Below are 15,421 nucleotides of genomic sequence, written 5' to 3' on the forward strand. Positions count from 1 at the left end.
TGCCCCCAGAGAACCACAGACAGGTAAATCACAAAGAATGACAAGAAAGGAGCTTTCCCCCCCCATTTTTGGGAAGCCTTCCCTCCAAGCAGCTGCTGGGATTGGAGGGGACAACACTCCTGTGGGGTGACACTCTTGACCGTGGTGATTAAGGTGGGGTTTGGAGTCAGGAATGGGGGGACCCCCCCCAGGCCCTGCCCCAGCCCCCCGGCTTTGGAGCGTTAAGTGATGCCTTTAATCAAGGCAGATGCCAAACTTGCCATGATGGCTTCACCTTCCAGCCCTGCTCCCGGCGTCACATGGAGCTGTTGGAGCAAGTCGAGAGGAGGCCATGAGGGTTAGATATAAGGAAGAAGTTCTTTACAGTGAGGGTGGTGAGGCACTGGAATGGGTTGCCCAAGGAAGCTGTGAATGCTCCATCCCTGGCGGTGTTCAAGGCCAGGTTGGACAGAGCCTTGGGTGACATGGTTTTAGCGTGAGGCATCCCTGCCCATGGCAGGGGGGTTGGAACTAGATGATCTTAAGGTCCTTTCCAACCCGAACTATTCTATGATCAGGGGCTGGAGCACCTCCCGTGTGACAATAGTCTGAGAAAGTTGGGGCTGTTCAGCCTGGAGAAGAGAAGCTGTGTGGAGACCTCATAGCAGCCTTCCAGTATCTGAAGGGGGCCTACAAGGATGCCAGAGCGGGACTCTTCATCAGGGACTGTAGCAATAGGACAAGGGATGATGGGTTCAAGCTTAAATAGGGGAGATTTAGATTGGATATAAGGAAGAAGTTCTTCCCTGTGAGGGTGGTGAGGCCCTGGCACAGGGTGCCCAGAGAAGCTGTGGCTGCCCCATCCCTGGCAGTGTTCAAGGCCAGGTTGGACACAGGGGCTTGGAGCAACCTGCTCTAGTGGAAGGTGTCCCTGCCTGTGGCAGGGGGTTGGAACTGGATGATCTTAAGGTCCCTTCCAACCCAAACCAGTCTCTGATTCTATGTGGTCAAAACCATCCCTTGATGGCCAGGCAGGGATTAAGGTTTTTCAGGTGAGTGTGGGGACAGTGGTGCCACCTCATCGTAGGGTGCTGGGGGAGCAGAGGGGACCCCGCCTGTGGCCCCACCACACTGTCCCCCTGTCGCTGTGCCATCTCCCTGCTGCCCTGGCCAGTTCTGCTGGTGGTATGGATCCAGCCCCGCCACAGTGTCCTGTGGCCGCAGCAGTGCCGGGAGCAGAGGCCCCTAGCACATCCCAGTCTATCCCAGCCTCTCCCCACAGCCCCAGGGGCTGGTGAAACCTGGGAAAGGCATTTCCTTCCCTTCACACCCACATCCAGACCAGGTGAGAGAAGGCAGGCTGGGCACCATGGTGATGGCCCAGGAGCCAGGGGATGCTCCACACTCCCGGGATTCAGGGTGTCCAGGTCCCTTGGGCACATCATGCTGCAAAGGGCCAAACTGGGAGTTCACTTGTGGTTCCAGCTCATGGCAGGGATGGGACCAGCTTTTACCAGCTACAGGTTCCCAGCACAGCACAGGGTGCACCAGTGGGTCTCTGCCATGGTCCCCTCCTAAGCACACAGGGATTGCTGTCCCCAGCTCCCCTGCACCAGGGCTTGGGGACATCAGGGAGCCTGTTGTGAGCTGACACCCCGTCTGCCCTCGTTACAGGGTGGCAATGGCTCCCGGGCTCCATGGTGGGGCTCTGTCCTCCGTGCAAGGTACAGGGGTGTCCCCAGGGTGGGCGAGCTGACCCCCAGCTCCGTGGAGGGATGCTCCAAGCACTGGTGGCACTGGGAGAGGGTTGGTGTGAGGACCAAGCTGTATGACAGACACTGCTGTCACAGCAGTGGAGGGTTTTGCCACTGTCCCCCCATCCCACCACTGTCCCCATCCCTGTTCCCACACTGTGCTGGGCGAGCAGCCCCTGGGGCGAACAGCATCCAGGAGTGGAGCTGTGTGATGATCAGCCCAGCCCAAATGAGAGCAGCCAAGTGGTTTTGGCTCCTCAGCTCTGAACTGGTTAACCCACCAGGCAGACACTGAGGCCAGCACAAGGCAGACACAGGAATGTGCTGCGGGGCTTTGGGCAGGATCAGGCCCTGCAGTGCGGGCACAGGCTGGCGCTGGGGGAATGGTGCCGCAGCCACAGACCAGGAGGGGGCTGATACAGGCACTGCAGCATCCATAGGGAGAGCTTCTCCTTGGCACCTTCTCCGACATCATCCTTCTTTCTTTGCTGCCAAACTGATCATCAGAGATTAAACTTCCTTCTCCATGCATGGAGAGCCTCGGCAGGCACAGGGAAGGCACCTCACACTCCTTAAACCCCTGCTAGCTCTGCGGGGCACAAAAAGGGTTTGAAAAGCTGGTGGTGGCCTCAAGAGCATGGTGCGGGCTGTCCTGGGAGCTTTCTCATCCAGGCACCCTTGGACAAGCCAGTGTGGATGCACTGGGCAGCCCTGGGGATGCACTCAGTGGGCAGCTGAAGCAAGTCCTGCCAAAGCAGCTACTTGGGGTTGGCCCAAAGGTCTCCTGTGCTGAGCATCCTCCTCTGCAATGGCCAGCAGTGATGGAGGAAGAGCAGGTACAGCAGCATCTCTGCAGAGTGCTGCTGGTTGGGGACACATGGGCAGGGCTCTGGCTGGCAGCAGTGTCACGGGTGGCCTGGGATGGACCTTCCCTCCCTGGAAGTGCCTGGTCACTCCCAGACACCTGGCAAACCCATGGCACTGGTGATGCCCCAAGGGAAGCGGTTTCACACTCTTTCTGTGCAGCGTGCGAAGAGCTCACTCCTGCCTCATGTTGAGCAGACAGTTTAATTCAATATCCCCTTGCTCCTGCACCAGCAGAAACCAGGAAGGTGTCACCCCATTCCCCAGCACTCAAGACTGACCATGGCCCATGGCCGTGTCGGTGGCTGGATGCTCTATTTGATGTGCCTGGTCTGACCACGGCAGCATCTTCAGAGCTGGTTCGGTGTGCGGTATGCCAAGACCTACCTCCTGAGCTGTGCCTGCCTCCTCTCCCCCTCCTGCTCACTTCTTAAAGCCTGAAGTTCTAAGAGATTTGGCCAGATTTGGAAACTGTTTGCACTTTAACAAAGAGCAGGTGGCTCAGGGGACAAGCAGTCAGGGACAGAGCAGATGGAGGGGCTGGTGTGGGTGCAGCAGCACGTCCTGTCTCTAATCGCTGGTGCCAAGCACAGCCAAGGCAATGGACTTCTCACTGGGCTCTAGGCAGTTGAGAATAAACTATTCCAGTTTCCTCGCAATAGTCACTTCTGCATTGAGCAAGACCGCTCCCAAAGCAACCACCACAGATGCTGCAGGGCGTGAGACAAACACCTGCAGTGTCCAGGAAGAAATTCCACCTACCTGTGCAGGGTTGCACAAACAGCCACGGCAAAGCACTTTTCCTCCTTCCTCCGAAGCCCCAGCTGCCCTCCACCTCAGAGGTATTCAGATACTATGGAGATAGACCCTAATGAACTGTAATAACACATAAACACTGGGATCCATTGGTCTATCATCCTTAAATAACACGTCTCCTTTCCCTTCCAACCTACACACCTGCACTCAAGCATGGAAATGAAAACACTTCCGAGCTGAAGGGCTGGCACGTAGGAAAGCGGAGGGTGGGAGCTGCTGGTACAGAGCACCCTTGCCCCAGGGCCAGCTCAGCACCCGTTGGGCTTGCTAGGGGTGCAGACACTGCCCGGGGCCTCTCCAAGCTGCAGGATGTGGGGTTTGGTTCACCAGCAGCTCAGACTCCACCCGGCTTCGTTTTCATAGAATCAGAGACTGGTTTGGGTTGGAAGGGACCTTAAGATCATCCAGTTCCAACCCCCTGCCACAGGCAGGGACACCTTCCACTAGACCAGGTTGCTCCAAGCCCCTGTGTCCAACCTGGCCTTGAACACTGCCAGGGATGGGGCAGCCACAGCTTCTCTGGGCAACCAGTGCCAGGGCCTCGCCACCCTCACAGGGAAGAACTTCCTTATATCTAATCTAAATCTCCCCTGTTTAAGTTTAAACCCATTACCCCTTGTCTTATCACTGCAGTCCCTGATGAAGAGTCTCTCTCCAGCATCCTTGTAGGCCCCCTTCAGATACTGGAAGGCTGCTACGAGGTCTCCACACAGCTTCTCTTCTCCAGGCTGAACAGCCCCAACTTTCTCAGCCTGTCTTCATACGGGAGGTGCTCCAGCCCCCTGATCATCCTCGTGGCCCTCCTCTGGACTTGCTCCAACAGCTCCATGTCCTTCTTATGTTGGGGACACCATAACTGCACACAGTACTCCAAGTGGCGTATCATGAGAGCAGAGTAGAGGGGCAGGATCACCTCCTTCAACCTGCTGGTCACGCTGCTGGGGATGCATCCCAGGACATGGGGGTCCTGAGCTGTGAGCGCACACTGTTGGAAAAACACTGCTGTTTTCCCAAGAGGTGCATCACGACCTGGGGCAGCTCCCAGCACCATCCCATCATCCCACTGCGAAAGCCAGTCTGGGAGTCCCAGCAGCAGGCAGTGAGCCCCCCAGCTACTGCAGGTATCTAGGGCTGCTGGGTGCAGGTATCTGGAGCAGGATCTCACTTTGGGGTGCAGGGAGAGGACTGTTAGGTGCAGCAACGACTGCCATGCTGGGAGGGAGAGCTGAGGAGAGCTCCCCACGGAGGGAGAACCAGCACAGCGACACCAAGTTCTACCAGAAGAGCATTTAAAAAAATAACTTTAATGGTTTAATGTTTTCAGATACACCCATCTGTTTATTCCACAGCAAAGCTGGCACAAAGGTTGGGAGCAGGCACAGCACAGGGCCCTGCTCAGCAGGCAAGCGCAGGAAGAGGGGATCAGCGCTGGCACAGGGTGGGGGTAACTCCAGCGGCCTCAGCCCTCACCACACATTTGCCCAAAGCCAAAGCTCAGGCTGAAGCCTGCTCAGGAGAGCTCGGGGTGCTCGGGGCATGTACACAACTGCACAGCAGTGTCCCCGGGATGGGAGTACCCAGAGGCACAGCCCCAGATGGATCAATCCGGTACATTCACCTATTGAAGCTCCACAGGGAGAAAAGGCACAAACTTTTTGCCTTCGTGAATCCCACCATCCTTTCAAAGCCCCTTTTCCCCTCAAAATTGCTGGCTCCCCAGCTCAGGAGCCTTGTCACTCAAGCACACCAGCAGCAAATCTTAACTTATTTATAGATTTCCCACATAGAGCCTGGAGAAAACAGTCAAAAGGAGTTGCATGGAGCAAGCTCAGTAGGGAAGCAAAGGCTTTCCAAAATGCCCTCAGATGCCACCACCCATGGGAATGCTGCGTGGATCCCAAACTCAACAGGTAGTGTCACTGACAAGGCAGGGGCAGGCAAGTTAAAGTGCATTATCACTCAGTCAGAGCAGGAGATGAAGACACTTTAAGAGTAATGGGACTAAAACTGCTGGAAGAAAGGAACTAATCCCAGTGACCCGGGGCACACAGTGGGGCTTTTCACACCAGCCACAGGTACAGACCCATGAGGGGGAAGCTATTTAGGAAGTAATCCTGAAAAATGTCATTTCATTCTCTTGCTTTATGGGATAATCTAAACAATGTAAACAGCCATTCAAAAAAAAACCCCAACCTTGTTGCTTCCTAAAGTAACTCTGAGCACAGTCCCATGGACTGTTCTCCAAGCGCAGTTTACAGTTCACCTTTATAGCTCACTGTTGCTTGTGAATTATTTCTGCCTTAACTATTTGGCTCCCTTGGAGCCCCTGTAAAGACACTATGAAGCAAGTCTGGCTCTGCCAGGAGAGTCCTTTCCAAAGAAACTTTTTAACACCTCCTCATCCCCACAGAGACTAGCGAATATTCACACACTCCTCTGCAGGAGGGAGCAATTTTTCCGGTCTGGCATCCATTGCCAGCAATGGACACAGCGAGTTTGGTCAAATCAGTCTGAAAGCAACCTGGGAAGCGTAGGAATACTGGAAGCACTTGTAAACATCACTGCAGAGCATCACCAGGACATCTTGCTTCAGCTCCCTGTGGCATCTCCTCCAGACACACTGTGGAGCAGAGCTGATTCACTTGGGAATTAAAAGATTAAGTCCAGTTCATGGGATGTCAGCCCTGCTCAGAAGGTGCTCTCGAGCAGGCAGTGGCACCCACAGCCCATGGGGCACACTTCCTGGGTGCAAAACCACTCCATCATACGGCTGGTGTGGCTCCCGTGTCTGCACGTCAGGCAGAAATTGGAGCCTTGCACCACCACGTGACAGATGGCGCACTGGAAGGTGAAGTCCTTGCAGATGGCACACTGGGTGCCACACACCTCGCTGTGGCAGTGGCTGCAGTACACACCGAACTCTGGCGGGAGGGAACAGAGAGTTAGTGCTGGCAGCCTTGCACACAGCCCCCTGTTCGACAGAGTCATCCCCCAAACTCACTGCCCAAGAGATCTGCCTCAAATCTCCTCCAGGGTGGGAGAATGGTATAGAATCATGGAATGGTTTGGGTTGGAAAGGAACTTAAAGCTCATCTAGTTCCCTGCCATGGGCAGGGACACCTTCTACTAGACCAGGTTGCTCCAAGCCCCGTCCAACCTGGCCTTGAACACTGCCAGGGATGGGGCAGCCACGTATCTTTGAGAGGCTTCAGTTTGGTATCAGTGCCGTGGCTCTCAGCCACGGAGGGGCAATGGCAGTGGTCAAAGTCACCAATTTTCACTCCAGTTACTCCCCAGGAGGAGTCCCAGGTGACAAAGTGAGACAGCCACTGCTTCTCTGGCATGTCTGTGAGATGCTCCTCTCCTCCCACATGCTCCTCTCCTCCCAGGTTAAGTTCACCTTTTTCCAGAGGCCTAAGAAGAAGATTTTTTGGCAGCTGCCCTTAAATGGCAGTTCTGGGAACCTACACTGCTGGAAAAATTTTGGAAGGGAAGTTCTATTTGCCTATTTCTTGGCTGGTTCACCCACAGTTAGATATCTTTCAATTTTACACAGGCACTAGAAGAACATTTCAGCCCAGATTCAGAGATTAGAACAGCACATGACTGGGCTCTTCTCCAGAGGGAATAAAGAATGGCCATCAGCATAAATAGCTGAACATCACTAGCATAGCAGTGTGTGCTTTTCCAGCTTTGCTGGAGAGATGTTACAGTCTACAAAGCCCTTGAACCAACATCAAGCCCTTGAACCAACATCTGCAAGCCTCATGTCCACCCAGAGCTGAGAAGAAGCTAAACCCATTTGCCAGCAGAGCTAACCTCTGGGCAGCACAATGGACACTTTTCATCCCACCTACTGACCCTGTGTTCCTAAGCTCCCAAGGCAGAGCCATGACTCTGCCTGGGCAGCTGGAGCAGACTGAAGCAGGCACTCACCAATTCCTTTGTGGGGATCAGGAGGACAAGAGACAAACTTGAGAACCTCAGCCCACTTCTCTCGCATGCCCCAGTGGTAAAGGATTTCTTCATAGCACTTCTTAAAGTCATCAAACTGCTGAATGTTGGCAGGATCCAGGAGACTAGAGGAACAAACAGGGTTGTCATCCACTCAGTGGCTGCAATCCTCTTCCCAGTGATGCCTATGCAACCAGCTAACACTGCTAGCAGAGCAGCAGATTACTTTCCACGTGTTGCTGAAACCTGGCTGAATGCTAACTGGTCTGGCCTTAACTTCTACCCCCAAGGGTATGGACTCAACGGGTGCACTGCCTACTGGGGCCCCCACCATGGCCACTTGTAGATGTATCAGATGCCATCCCAGCAGAGTTGATTTGCAGTATGAAGCTTCTCCAAATGACTATCTTGAATGAAAAGGTCCAGGAGCAGGCATGGTACTTGTCCTTGGTTCAGCTATAGCAGTCATTTTTCTCCTTCTTAGTAGCTGGTGCAGTGCTGTGTTTTTAACTTTCAGCCTGGGAACAACACTGATAACACACCGATGTTTTTAGTTTTTGCTAAGTAATGTTTACTCTGACCAAGGACTTTCTCAGTCTCATGCTTTGCCAGGGAGGAGGGGAAGCCGGGAGGAAGCAGAGACAGGACACCTGACCCAAACTGGCCAAAGGGGTATTCCATACCACAGCACGTCATGGCCAGTATATAAACCCAGGGGAGTTACCCAGAAGGGCCAGATCACTGCTCAGGTCGGGCTGGGTATCGGTCGGCAGATGCTGAGCAATTGTATCCTCTCCCCTTGTTATTTCCCTTATCATTATTACTATTAGTGGTAGTAATAGCAGTTTTGTATTATACCTTAGGCTTAGTTACTGGACTGCTCTTATCTCAACCCGTGGGAGTTATATTCTTCCGATTCTCCTCCCCATCCCTCCGGGAGTGGGGGAAAGAAGAAGGGGGGGGAGTGAGTGAGCAGCTGCGTGGTTCCAAGTTACCGGCTGGGCTCAAACCACGACAGTTCTTTGTGGCACCCAATGTCGGGCATGAAGGGTTGAGGTAACGACAGATCTGACCAGAGTGTGTCTAATCATATTTGTGATAAGCATTCATTGTTACTACTCGTCACAATGTTATTTATTTGCTCTCAGAGTTGTTGCGCTTGATCTCAGAGTTTCAGCATGTTGTACCTTACTTACAGCCACTATTTGCTGTTTTAGCGTTTATCGGCTGGGGGGCCTGGGCTAAGGTTCTTGTTTTGCTGTACTTCATGGTAATGACTTGTAATACAATAGACTCATTGATCATGAAACTGATCTGGCTTGCGCTTCCGGTGTGGCCATCACCTCTATACTTTGGTAGGTATATAATGAAATTTTTTAGCAATTACATTATTTTTTTTTTCTCCTTGGTGGGTCAATCTATGAAGGAGGCATTCCCTTAAACCCCCCGCTCCCCCACCAGCCTATTTGCAACAGCAGTTGAGAGTTCTGAAGGTTTTGGATGGCCGTTGAATACCCTTCAGACCTGCCTGCTGATTGTGCTGGGGATCAGCATGTTGGCAAACATACGGAGTGTGTTTTACCCAGGGCCATCCCACCCTGGGAACACCCTATTTCATCTGATCTCGAAAGTTAAGCAGTGTCGGGTTCAAATCTGGTCTAGGGTTAGACGACGATATAGGAGGACCACCAAGAGATTTTCCCTGAGGCTGGACAGTCATGAGTGGCAGGGTGTGTGGGATAGTATGGGCAAGTATCTAGGCCAGTGAGCCCCTCCAGTGCTTTGGAACTTCACCCCTGAACAAGTGCAACATCCGGAAAAACTAGTAAAACACTTAAACGAGGTGTGCTGTCGTTCTGGTTATACCAGAGAGAGACAACTCGCTGCAACGTGCTGGGACTTGGCCTACGCCTACAGAGCCCTGCTCAACACTATCCAGCACATTCAAAGGGAAAAAAATGTCTCTGGATCTGATGGCAAAGCAACAGACAACGCAGCTACTCCAACTCCAAGCACCACAGCTACACCAACCCCAGTGACAAGCACAACAGCTACTCAAACCCTGACCACAACAGACAAGGCAGCTACTCCAAATACAGCAGCTACACCAACCCCAGTGACAAGCACAGTAGCTACTCAAACCCTGACAGCAACAGACAATGCAGCTGTTGGTGTTACTCAACTCCCAAGCACAACAGCTGCACCAACCCCAGCAATAGACATTGCAACCACTCCAATCCTAGTGGCAGACACTGCAGCCACTCCAACCACAGTGACAAACACTGCAGCTAAACCAAATGGCCAGTTTGTGACAATGTCTGTTGCCCCTGTAAGCAAAAGCAAACGAGAGGCACAAAGAGCAACCCCTGCAGTGAAGAAAGATGAAGACCCAATGCCATTACTACAGGGAACAGGATCTGAACAAGAGTTACTACAACGTGGATCAGAGGAAGAGGAAGAAGACGTAACTTCTCGACCCCAGACCTCAACTAAGCTGCGGAATATGCAAAAAGATTTCAGTCATCTTCCAGGGGAGCACATTGTGACCTGGTTGCTCCAATGCTGGGAGAATGGGGCCGATGGTCACGAACTAGAAGGTAGGGAAGCCAAGCAGCTGGGATCACCTGCTAGGGAAGGAAGAATTGACAAAGCAATTGCAAAAGAGAAATGAGCCTTCAGCCTTTGGAAGTGGATCTTGGCAGCTGTGAAGGAAAGGTTTCCGTATGAGGATGATGTTATGAGTCACTCAGCCAATTAGACCATGATAGAGAGAGGCATCCAGACCCTGAGGGAATCAGCCATTCTAGAGATGATCTATCGTAGGCCGGATGCCGGGAACACATCCGTAGATCCAGATGAAGTCGAATGTACACGACCCATGTGGTGGAAACTTACACGGCATCAATGACCTGGAGTGAGGCAGTAGCACCAATAGTGGATGAACTGATTCATCATCTCCGAGAGTTCGAAGACAATCTCACCCCTTCCATCATTTCAGCTGTGGAAAAACTGTCCCAGGAGTTCAAACAATTGAGAGACGATTTATCCAATCTATCCAGATCCCCGCGTGTACCAACCCATGTCTCAGCTATTAACAGAAGGCGCCCTACTGCTCGAGAAAGAAAATACAGGACGTACACACCACGGGCCACCCTATGGTTTTACCTGTGGGACCACGGAGAAGACATGAGAAAGTGGGATGGAAAACCTACCTCAGCTCTGGAGCAACGGATGCATGAACTGAAGAGGAGAACAATGGTCAAGGATGATCCTCCCAGGAAAGCTGCTGCTCCAGTCTCTGGTGAGCAGTTTCCCAGATGGATTGGAAGAGCTGATTTTACTCCAGCTCCTGTGATAAGGAATAGTAATGCCTTTCTACAAGACATGAGAGGACAATCTTGTGATCACTATTAGAGGGGCCCTGCCTCCAGCCAGGTGGAGGAGAGGGATAATCGGGTTTACTGGACTGTGTGGATCAGATGGCCTGGCACATCAGTCCCACAGAAGTATAAGGCTCTAGTAGATACCGGTGCACAGTGTACCCTGATGCCATCAAGGTATCAAGGGGTGGAACCCATTTATATTTCTGGAGTGACAGGAGGATCCCAAGAGTTAACTGTACCGGAGGCTGAAATCAGCCTGACTGGGAGGAAGTGGCAAAAGCACCCCATTGTGACTGGTCCAGGGGCTCCATGCATCCTTGGCATAGACTATCTCAGGAGAGGGTACTTCAAAGACCCAAAAGGGTATAGATGGGCTTTTGGTATTGCTGCCTTGGAGACAGAGGAAATGAAGCAGCTGTCCACCTTGCCTGGTCTCTCAGAGGATCCTTCTGTTGTGGGGTTGCTGAAGGTCGAAGAACAACAAGTGCCAATTGTGACCACAACAGTGCACCGGCGGCAATATCGCACCAACCGAGACTCCTTGATTCCCATCCATAAGCTGATCCGTAGACTGGAGAGCCAAGGAGTGATCAGCAGGGCCCGCTCACCCTTTAATAGCCCCATATGGCCAGTGCAAAAGTCTAAGGGAGAGTGGAGACTAACAGTAGACTATCATGGCCTGAACAAAGTCACACCACCATTGAGTGCTGCCGTACCGGACATGCTAGAACTTCAATATGAACTGGAGTCAAAGGCAGCCAAGTGGGATGCCACAAGTGACATTGCCAATGCATTTTTCTCAATCCCTTTGGCAGCAGAATGCAGGCCACAGTTTGCTTTCACTTGGAGGGGCGTCCAGTACACTTGGAACCGACTGCCCCACGGGTGGAAACACAGCCCTACCATCTGCCATGGACTGATCCAGACTGCACTGGAACAGGGGCAAGCTCCAGAACACCTGCAATACATTGATGACATCATCGTGTGGGGTGATACAGTGGAAGAAGTTTTTGAGAAAGGGAGGAAGATAATCCAAATCCTGCTGAAGGCCGGTTTTGCCATAAAACAGAGTAAGGTCAAGGGACCTGCACAGGAGATTCAATTTTTGGGAATAAAATGGCAAGATGGACGTCGCCAGATCCCCACAGATGTGATCGACAAGATAACAGCAATGTCTCCACCAACTAACAAGAAAGAAACACAAGCTTTCTTAGGTGTTGTGGGGTTCTGGAGAATGCACATCCCAAACTACAGTCTGATTGTAAGCCCTCTCTGTCACGTGACCCGGAAGAAGAATGATTTCAAATGGGGCCCTGAGCAACAACAAGCCTTTGAACAAATTAAATGAGAAATAGTCCATGCAGTAGCCCTTGGACCAGTCCGGGTCGGGCCAGATGTGAAAAATGTGCTCTATACCGCAGCTGGGGAGAATGGTCCTACCTGGAGCCTCTGGCAGAAAGCTCCAGGGGAGACTCGAGGTCGACCCCTTGGCTTTTGGAGTCGGGGATATAAAGGATCCGAGGCCAGCTATACTCCCACTGAAAAAGAGATACTGGCAGCCTATGAAGGGGTTCGAGCTGCCTCAGAAGTGATTGGAACTGAAGCGCAGCTCCTCCTGGCACCCCGGTTGCCTGTGCTGGGCTGGATGTTCAAAGGCAGGGTCTCCTGGTTGGTCAACAGGAGGGGATCTGCCAACAGGGCTGGCCCAGCCCAATCAGAACTTTCACGTACTGTAGAGGGGGATAAAGTTCCTGTGGTGCACATAAAGAATTTGTTGGGGAAGACATTCTGGGTTATTCCTGCTTCAGGTAAAGGCAAACCCACTCGTGGGGTTGCTTTTGCTCAGGGACCTGGATATACTTGGTCGGTAATGCGGGAAGATGGGGAAGTCCGATGTGTACCTCAAGGGGATTTGATTTTGGGGGAAAAAAGCCAATGAACTCAATTGTATGCTGTTGCCTGCTCTATAACGCTTTTATAGCCCACCAGCTAGATGTCTTCAGGTCGCCAGCAATTGACCCTGACTTCCCTCCGATCATCACCTCAGCAAAGAATGAAGTTTGATGAAACCAGACAAGCTCAGCAGTGACCAGACGAGGTAGGCGCTGTCATCAGCAGGCAACAACCCAACACTACATCCCGTCCCTCCTGCCCTGAAAGACTGTTTCAAGAGATGGAGCCTGACATCATGGACTGGATGAATTCAGTAACTTTATAGGGATTGGTCCATGGACTAGGGAATGATATCTTTCTCTTTGTGTGTGTGTGTGGATATATATGGGACAGGGGCGATGGTGTGTTGAGAGATGTGGGATCTGAGCATGACATGAATGGTATGGAATAAGGGGTGGATACTGTCCTGGGTTCAGCTATGGCAGTCATTTTTCTCCTTCTTAGTAGCTGGTGCAGTGCTGTGTTTTTAACTTTCAGCCTGGGAACAATGCTGATAACACCGATGTTTTTAGTTGTTGCTAAGTAATGTTTACTCTGACCAAGGACTTTCTCAGTCTCATGCTCTGCCAGGGAGGAGGGGAAGCCGGGAGGAAGCAGAGACAGGACACCTGACCCAAACTGGCCAAAGGGGTATTCCATACCACAGAACGTCATACCCAGTATAGAAACCGGGAGGAGTTACCCAGAAGGGCCAGATCACTGCTCGGGTTGGGCTGGGTATCGGTTGGCGGGTGGTGAGCAATTGTATCCTCTCCCCTTGTTATTTCACTAATCATTATTATCATTGGTGGTAGCAGTAGTGGTTTTGTATTATACCTTAGTTACTGGACTGCTCTTATCTCAACCCGTGGGAGTTACATTCTTTTGATTCTCCTCCCCATCCCTCCTAGACAGGGAGGATTCTCATCACCAGGGCTGCAGTTACATAAAGGGACCTCTGTATGGGAGGTATTGTCCTGGGGGCAAGGAGAAGGCTGCTAATAATGGCTACAAGACATCATCAGCTCTGCTAAGCCCTGTTCTCTGCTCTTCTCCATGTCACAGGTAGATACCCTGATACCACCCTGAAACATTACAGCTTTGGTGCTAACAGGGCTGATGCTGCCCCAGGCCATGTATATCACAAGGAATTAGCCAACAGCTTTAACTGTGACACTGGAGCCCTTAAGAATGATGTCTGTGACGCCTTCACAGCTTCTTCGGCCTGCGGGTATTTAATGGCACGAGGAACCCAGCCTTCCCTACTGCTGCTGCTTTTCCAGTGAGAGGAAAAAGCACAGCACTGCTTTTCCTTCCCCTGAACCTTGTGGAATTAGCTGGCTGATGACACTGCAAGGCCACTCTTGATAATCACTGAATGTTCATGGTGACTGGGAGAAGTGCCTGAGGTCAGGAAAGCTAAGGCCCAGTTAGAATTAAATCTGGCAAGGGATGTGAAAGATAACAGGAAATGCTTCTATAGGTACGTAGCAAATAAAAGACAGACTAGGGACAACGTCGGCCCTCTCCGGAAGCTATCAGGAGAACTGGCTACCCTGGATTTGGAGAAGGCTGAGGTTCTTAATGACTACTTTGCCTCAGCCTTCACTGGCAAATGCTCTGACCACACCACCCAAGTCTTGGAAGGCAGATGCAGGGACTGGGAGAATGAAGACCTTAGGCCCACTGTAGGAGAGGATCAGGTTCGAGACCATCTTAAGAACCTGAATGTGCACAAGTCCATGGGACCTGATGAAATCCATTCATGGGTCCTGAAGGAGGTGGCAAATGAAGTTGCTAAACCACTGTCCATCATATTTGAAAAATCACGGCAGTCAGGTGGAGTTCCTGCTGACTGGAAAAAGGGAAATAAATACAAACCCCATTTTCAAGAAGGGGAAGGTGGAAGACCCGGGGAACTACAGACCAGTCAGTCTCACCTCTGTGCCTGGCAAAATCTTGGAGCAGATTCTCCTGGAAAGCATGCTAAGGCACATGAAAAACAACAAGGTGGTTGGTGACAGCCAACATGGCTTCACTAAGGGGAAATCCTGCCTGAACAATTTGGTGGCCTTCTATGATGGAGCCACGGAACCGATGGACAGGGGCAGAGCAGTTGACGTCATCTACCTGGACTTGTGCAAAGTGTTCGACACTGTCCACACGACATCCTTGTCTCTAAATTGGAGAGACACCAATTTGATAGATGGACCACTCGGTGGATAAAGAACTGGCTCGATGGCCGCATGCAAAGAGTTGTGGTAAACGGCTCAATGTCCAGTTGGAAAACAGTAACGAGTGGTGTCCCTCAGGGATCGGTGTTGGGACCAATCTTGTTCAACATCTTTGTCGGGGACATGGACAGTGGGATTGAGTGCGCCCTCAGCAAGTTTGCCGATGACACCAAGCTGTGTGGTTCGGTTGATACGCTGGAGGGAAGGGATGCCATCCAGAGGGACCTTAACATGCTTGTGAGGTGGGCTGATGCCAACCTTATGAAGTTTAACCAAGCCAAGTGCAAGGTCCTACACCTGGGTCAGGGCAATCCCAGTATTCACAGCTACAGGTTGGGTGGAGAAGAGATTCAGAGCAGCCCTGCAGAGAAGGACTTGGGGGTGTTGGTTGATGAGAAACTGAACATGAGCCGGCTTTAGTGTGCACTCGCAGCCCAGAAACCAGCCATATCCTGGGCTGCATCAAAAGAAGCGTGACCAGCAGGTCAAAGGAGGTGATCCTGCC

General features: G+C 51.9%; 1 pseudogene; it reads right to left on the reverse strand.

Moving 5' to 3' along the window:
• Window positions 1-6,101: 6,101 nt before the first annotated feature.
• The window catches only part of LOC115619011, a 69,940-nt pseudogene continuing 60,620 nt past the window's right edge, over window positions 6,102-15,421 (reverse strand).

Source organism: Strigops habroptila, chromosome W, assembly GCF_004027225.2.
Source record: "Strigops habroptila isolate Jane chromosome W, bStrHab1.2.pri, whole genome shotgun sequence".
NCBI classification, from domain to species: Eukaryota; Metazoa; Chordata; class Aves; order Psittaciformes; family Psittacidae; genus Strigops; species Strigops habroptila.